A 7570-nucleotide genomic window follows, 5' to 3' on the forward strand; every position below is an offset into this window, starting at 1 on the left:
AGTCATGTCAGCCCGGGCTCCTTATCATATGGATGCTAGCGACACTATCATATACGTGAGCCAAAAGGCGCAAACGGTCCCGGGAAAAGGTAAGACGACACCCGTGGGGATACCGTGCGTGAGGCCGCAAAGTGATATGAGGTGTTACCGGCTAGATCGATGTGACATCGAGTCGGGGTCCTGACAGCGTTGGCATCAGAGCCGGACTGCCTGTAGGTTCTCCAAGCCAAACTGGTCGATGTTGAGTCTAGAAATTCTTTAGTTATATGTAGGGGAATTGTTTGTGGGTTGGAACGTAAGGCTCTTTTTACTCCTTATACCTTATGACTTTCTGATCTGAGTCAGTCCATTCTTCCACCGGGGGTTAAGGAATTAGGATCTATTCTCTCTATCAGGATCACGTGTTACTAATCAGTAGTACCTTATAGGTTTGATGGATACAAGCCTAGTTCAGATCTACTACCACATTATGTTGTTAGAATGGTTTCAGAACTTTGAGGTGATGATGTTGAGTGTGTACGAAATCCTTTGTCAAATGTCTCAAATCCTTCTTGAGCATTTACAGCTGTTATGCTGCCGAAATTTTGCTAGAAATTCTAATGCCTTTGCATTATGATTGTGCTTTCAGATGGCCACTCGCGACCTCAATCAAGTGGTTCGCCTGACTCGATGTCTAGATGTACCCGGCCATACTGCTAAGTTGGTCAGGGTAATGACTGAGGCTGGATACCGCTGGTATCCCGAGTACACGGTCGAAGAGCAATTCCGAGATTTTAATCAAAGCCAGTATCTCTGCACTGTCAGGATATTTCCATCTTATCCTGGATCCACCGAGCCTCTTCACTGTTCCTATGGACTCGGGGTTACTATTGAGATGGCTGTGCAGGACGCCGCCTACTCTATGATGACCATTATGCGAGTCAGATCTGGTTTATTTCGGGACTCTGATTTCCGGTATATGCCAGGATCACTTCCGGGAGCACAAGGGTATCTCCAGGCTATCTATGCTGACCCCACTCAGGAGGATTCACGGACTCGCACCACTGCTGAGATGCTCGAGGATAAGGACCGTGAAAATCGGGCCTTAAGGTTAGAGCTCTTCAATACCCGTGCTGACCACTGGGCCACGTTGACTCGGTTCGCACCGGCGGTGCAAGCTGGATATTCAGATATGCGCGATCTCTATCCTGTGAGATCTGCTCTGCCGGACGTGATGGTTTGGCGTGATGTAGGAGGCATCACCCCACCTCGCGGTCCCCGCAGGCCACCGTTTGCTGGTCCAAGGCCTCATCCTAGCCCCTATGGTCCACAAGCTCCGCGAGACCGTCTGTTTCCGGATGATCATGTTGAACTTCCAGGCTATGGAGGTGACTTCTACGAGGACTACTACGGATCGGTCTGAGTTAGTGGTAGTATCACTAGTTCGCACTAGCTGTGTCGTCTATCGTCCCGCGTAACTCGTGGGATATGACTTAGTTTGTACTCCTTCCGGAGGTGTAGAAAAATAATGTATAGGAGCTTGGAATGCCTCCGATGAGATGTAATCCTTTTTCACCGTAATAGTACTTTGTTTGGTCTTGTACTAAACCCTGTATGGTGTGTATGACGATGGAATAAAGAAGCAGTTTCTGTATCTACCATGTCATACGGATGATCATCTTGCATTCCGACTTATTCCTTACATTATGTATCCTATGTCGGAATTTTACCATCCTGACTAAATCATTGTCTTGGTTACCTAGGATGGTCAACACGCGCGCTAACCCTGCTTCCCAAGAGCAGGCCGAAGGCAGTGAAGCCAGGGATGCAAATCTGCCTCATCCTCCTTCACTAGCCGAGGTTATGATGGAAGCTGAGAGAAACAAGCGGGAGACCAACCGTTTGTTGGAGCGTATTGAACAGAATACAGCACACCATCAGAGGGCTAACGTGGTGTCACTCAGTGATTTTATCAAATTGCATCCACCCACGTTCCACCACTCCGTCGAGCCTCTCGACGCTGATGACTGGCTTCGCAGTATCTCTCACAAACTGCGTTCCGCGCTGGTAGCGGAGGCTGACAAGGTCACCTTTGCTGCATATCATCTTGAAGGCCCCGCCAGTCTATGGTGGGAGAATTATGGAGCTATGCGCCCAGCGGGCCATGTCACTACTTGGGCTGAGTTCAGCGAGGCTTTCCGTGAACATCACATTCCGGAGGGTCTCATGGACCGTAAACGTGAAGAATTTTGCAGTTTCACCCAAGGCCGACTTTCTGTGGATGCCTATAGCAGGGAGTTTGGTAATCTCGCCCGATATGCAACTGAGGAAGTGTCTACTGACGCCAAGAAGCAAGCAAGGTTCCGTAAGGGCCTTAGTCCTGAGCTTCGCCGCGACCTCCGTCTGCATGAGTGCACATCTTTTCAGAAACTTGTCAACAAAGCCATCAGTGCTGAAACTGGTCAGACTGACTATGACGCAACACGCAAGCATGGCCGTGATATGGGTTCCTCATCCGGTGCTGGTCCTCAGAAGCGCCGCGTGTGGGTGCCCAACACCGCCCTGCCACCCAGGTTCACACCGAGGCCATCTTTCCAGGCGCCTCGCCCCGTTCAACAGTCTGCTCCAGCCAAGCCCTATGGGGGTCCAACCAATAATGCTCCTCCACGTACCAGTTCCGTGACTTGTTTCAAATGTGGGGAATCTGGTCACTATATGCGTGAGTGTCCCCAGACCAACCCCAACCAATCTGCTAAAGCTGTTGGCCGTGGCAAGCCGACAGGAAAAATATTCCACGCCAAGCCGGTCACCGCTTCACGTGGCCATGTCAACTGTATCTCTGCCGAAGAAGCTCAAGAGGATCCCAACGTCGTTCTCGGTACGCTTCTTGTTAATTGCCACCCGGCATCTGTTCTTTTCGATACAGGAGCCTCTCATTCTTTTATATCTGAAAACTATGCTCGCTTGCATAACGTCGCATTCGGTGATATGCCAACCTCTATGGTAATTCAAACTCCGGGATCCAAATGGCAAACTTCTAGAGTAAGCCATGGAAATGAAATCCAAGTCGACAGACTTGTTTTTCTCGCATCTTTGATAGCCCTTAAATCTTCAGATATTAATATCATTTTGGGTATGGACTGGATGTCAGCTCATCAAGCCAAAATTGATTGCTTCTCTAGGACTGTTCAACTCACCCATCCTTCGGGGAAGATAGTCAATGTCTTGACCCGAATAGCCAAGCGACAATTATATTCTCTTAACGCCAGCCCTTTGCCAGACCTTGAGGACGTGCCGGTAGTCTGTGACTTCCCGGATGTCTTTCCAGAGGAATTGCCAGGTGTTCCACCTGACAGGGATGTTGAGTTCGTAATAGACCTCATCCCCGGAACCGTTCCGATTGCTAGAAGACCCTATAAGATGGCACCACTAGAACTAGCCGAGCTTAAGAAACAACTCGATGAATCCTTGAAAAAGGGTTTCATCCGCCCTAGTTCATCTCCGTGGGCTTGCCCCGTCCTATTCGTCAAGAAGAAGGATGGTACGGACCGGATGGTTGTAGATTACCGACCTGTCAATTTGGTCACAATCAAGAACAAATATCCACTTCCCAGGATCAACGATCTGTATGATCAGCTCGCTGGATCCTCAGTCTTCTCCAAGATGGATTTGAGGTTGGGCTACCATCAAATCAAAATCAGAAACGGGGACATTCCTAAAACGGCCTTTGTTACTCGTTATGGCCAATACGAGTACACCGTCATGTCCTTCGGTTTAACCAACGCTCCAGCCACCTTTTCTCGGTTAATGAACTCAATCTTCATGGAGTATTTGGATAAATTCGTCGTAGTTTATCTCGATGATATACTCATCTACTCCAAGAACGAGGAAGAACATGCCGAACATTTAAGGCTAGTGTTGAAGAAACTTCGAGAGCATCGCCTTTATGCCAAATTTTCTAAATGTGAATTCTGGTTGTCAGAAGTGACCTATCTGGGTCATGTAATATCTGGTAAAGGTATTGCTGTTAACCCTGAGCGAGTTCAAGCCGTCCTTAATTGGACTCCACCTGAATCGGTCAAGCAAGTTCGGAGTTTTCTAGGCTTAGCGAGCTATTGCCGTCGCTTTGTCGAGAACTTCTCCAAGGTTGCTAAACCTCTAACCGAACTCCTCAAGAAAGATAAGAAGTTCGAATGGACTCCACAATGTGAGCACAGCTTTCAGGAACTGAAAAGACGCCTGACCTCTGCTCCCGTGCTGGTACCGCCAGACTTCTCCAAGGACTTCGTTATCTACTGCGACGCCTCGCGACAAGGACTAGGTTGCATTCTCATGCAAGATCGACACGTAATTGCTTACGCTTCACGGCAATTGCACCCACATGAGGAGAATTATCCTACTCATGATCTAGAGCTTGCAGCCGTAGTCTATGCACTTAAGACCTGGCGACATTACCTCCTCGGTAATCGTTGCGAAATATTCACTGATCACCAAAGTCTGAAGTACATTTTCACCCAACCGGATTTGAATCTCAGGCAGAGACGTTGGGTTGAATTGATCACAGACTTCGACTTAGGAATAACCTACACCCCAGGGAAAGCCAACGTCATGGCTGATGCGCTAAGTCGTAAATCTTATTGTAACAACCTGATGTTACAACAAAGTCAACCGCTTCTCCATGAGGAATTTCGGAAGCTTAACCTTCACATTGTACCTCAAGGTTTTCTTTCCACCTTGGTGGCAAAACCTACCCTTACGGATCAAATTATCAAAGCACAGAAGGTAGATCCGGGAATCTCCCGCATCAAGAGGAACATTCAGAAAGGAATTGCGAATTGTTTCTCCATTAATGATCAAGGAGTCGTATACTTCGGGAATCGACTAGTGGTTCCCAAAGTGCGCAACCTAAGGCGATTAATCCTTAAGGAAGCTCATGAATCTCCTCTCACTATTCATCCCGGTAGTACTAAAATGTATCAGGACCTACGCCAGAGGTTCTGGTGGACTAGGATGAAGAGAGAAATTGCTCAGTATATTGCAAATTGCGACGTCTGTCGTCGTGTAAAAGCAGAGCATCAACGGCCTGCTGGCACCCTTCAACCCTTAGCTATTCCTGAATGGAAATGGGATAAAATTAGTATGGATTTCATTACCGGTTTTCCCAGGACCAAGAGAGGGAATAATGCTATTTTCGTCGTGGTCGATCGTCTTTCCAAAGTAGCCCATTTCTTACCTGTTCGTGAGAGTATAACCGCTAGTCAGCTGGCAGATTTGTACATCTCCCGAATAGTGTCTCTCCATGGTGTTCCTTTGGAAATTAACTCGGATCGAGGAAGTCTTTTCACCTCTCGATTTTGGGAAAGTTTCCAAAATGCTATGGGAACCCGTCTCTCCTTTAGCACCGCTTTCCACCCTCAGTCGAGTGGTCAAGTGGAACGCGTCAACCAAATTCTAGAAGACATGCTTCGAGCCTCTGTTATCTCTTTCGGAATGGACTGGGAGAAGTGCCTTCCATTTGCCGAATTCGCTTACAACAACAGCTATCAATCTAGCTTGGGTAAAGCCCCTTTTGAAGTTCTCTATGGACGACGATGTCGAACACCCCTTAACTGGTCAGAGACCGGGGAAAGACAATTCTTTGGCCCGGATATGATTCAGGAAGCAGAAGAACAAGTTCGTATCGTTCGTGAAAAGTTGAAAACAGCCCAATCTCGTCAAAAGAGTCAATATGACCGAAAACATAGGGCTATGACTTTCGAAGTTGACGAGAAGGCTTATCTTCGGGTCACCCCTCTGAAGGGAACCCATCGTTTCGGTATCAAAGGCAAATTGGCTCCTCGTTACATTGGACCTTTTCGCATTCTCGCCAAACGAGGAGAAGTTGCCTACCAGTTGGAACTACCTCCGCACCTCTCCAGAGTTCACGATGTCTTCCACGTTTCTCAACTCAGGCGTTGCTTCTCGGATCCTATCCGTGAAGTGGACCACGAAACGCTTGATCTCCAAGATAATCTTACATATCGAGAGTACCCCATTCGTATCCTCGATCAGGCCGAACGTACCACGCGACGTCATAATATCAAGTTTCTCAAGGTTCAATGGTCGCACCATTCTGAGGATGAAGCAACTTGGGAAAGGGAGGATCGTCTTCGACTTGAATATCCCGCCTTCTTCCCGGAGGAACCCAAATCTCGGGACGAGATTCTTTTGAGTGGGGGTGAGTTGTCACACCCTAGCTAGTCATGCATTAGAGTGTTGCATCATGTTTACTCTTTCATCAGAAACTTGAAATGGGGATGACAGAACCCCCAGTCCCCTCTGAAACCAACTAGGGTTACTAAAATAATTTTTCAATGAACCTGAAATGCCCTTCTAAAATGCCCATCATTTTTGCCTTGGTTCAGAACCTCTGCCAAAAGTGGTGCACATTTTCCTAGGCCATCCTAGGGTTTTTGAATTAAATCATAAATATTTGAATTTGGGCATTTAAAATAATATAAAATATTTAAATGCTCAAATATCTCCAAACTAAAATGTTTCATGTTGGAAATAATCCAACTATGGGCCAGGAATAGTTTGGTGATTTTTGAAGTTGCCTAGGTATTTTATTAAATTCAACAAAGTTGCAGATATATTAAATAAAAACAGAAACAGAAAAAAAGGGAAAAACTTACCTGTCGCCCACCAGCCAGCCCACCTGGCCGGCCCAGCCCGGCCACCGCTCCAGCGAGCTGCTTGGCTTGCCAGGCAGGCAGCCAAGGTGCTCGGCGGCGGCACCGCAGCTCGCCACGCAGCTGCTCGCCGCCTCGCCGCCTCCCTCGCCCGGCTAACGCCGTGAACCGGCCTCCCTCTCTCCCCCGAACCCCCCAGACACCCCCTCTCCTCTCCAGCTCCTCCCCCTCGCACGCCCCAGCCATGGCCGACGCCATCGCCGCCACCCCCTCGCCGTAGCCACGCCCTCCGTCCACCCCACGCCGTGCCACCGTGTCCAGGAGCTTCGCCGCCGTCCACTTCATCGAGCTAGCCGAGCCCCGTGTGCTCGAGCGGCCCGAGACCACCGCACCGACCTCGCCCGAGCTCGCCGTCGCCGGAGATCCCTTTCAACGCCGTCGCTGCCTCAGCTCGTCCCCGACCCCGCCGGTGGCCTCTACGGGAGCGCTGTGAGCCTAGCTACTCCTCCGACCCTCTCTCTCTCATTCCCGAGCCGTGTAGCCACCGCACGAGGATCACACGCCCGCACCGTCGCGGACCTCGTCGCCGACGTGCTTCCGGCCACACTCCGGCCACAAGATGGTGTCCATCTTGCTCACCGAGTCCCACAGCACCTAGCTAGCCACTCCACGAGCCTCACCGACCCCTCTAGCGCCAAGTTCATCCTCGACCGAACCCCGGTGGCCGCCAAAGTCGTCGCCGGCGCCAACTCCGGCCACCCCGACCCCAACGGACTCCGCCAAGAGCTGCGGTTTGTCCTCAGCTCCACTCCGGTGGTCTCCGCGGTCCATTTGGTGGCCGAAATGGCCAAAACCACTCCCGCCGCCGCGTCGGGCTCGCCGGCGGCTAAACGCCGGCAGCCGACTTTGACTTTGACCAC

This window comes from Triticum aestivum, chromosome 6B, assembly GCF_018294505.1.
Source record: "Triticum aestivum cultivar Chinese Spring chromosome 6B, IWGSC CS RefSeq v2.1, whole genome shotgun sequence".
Taxonomy (NCBI): Eukaryota; Viridiplantae; Streptophyta; class Magnoliopsida; order Poales; family Poaceae; genus Triticum; species Triticum aestivum.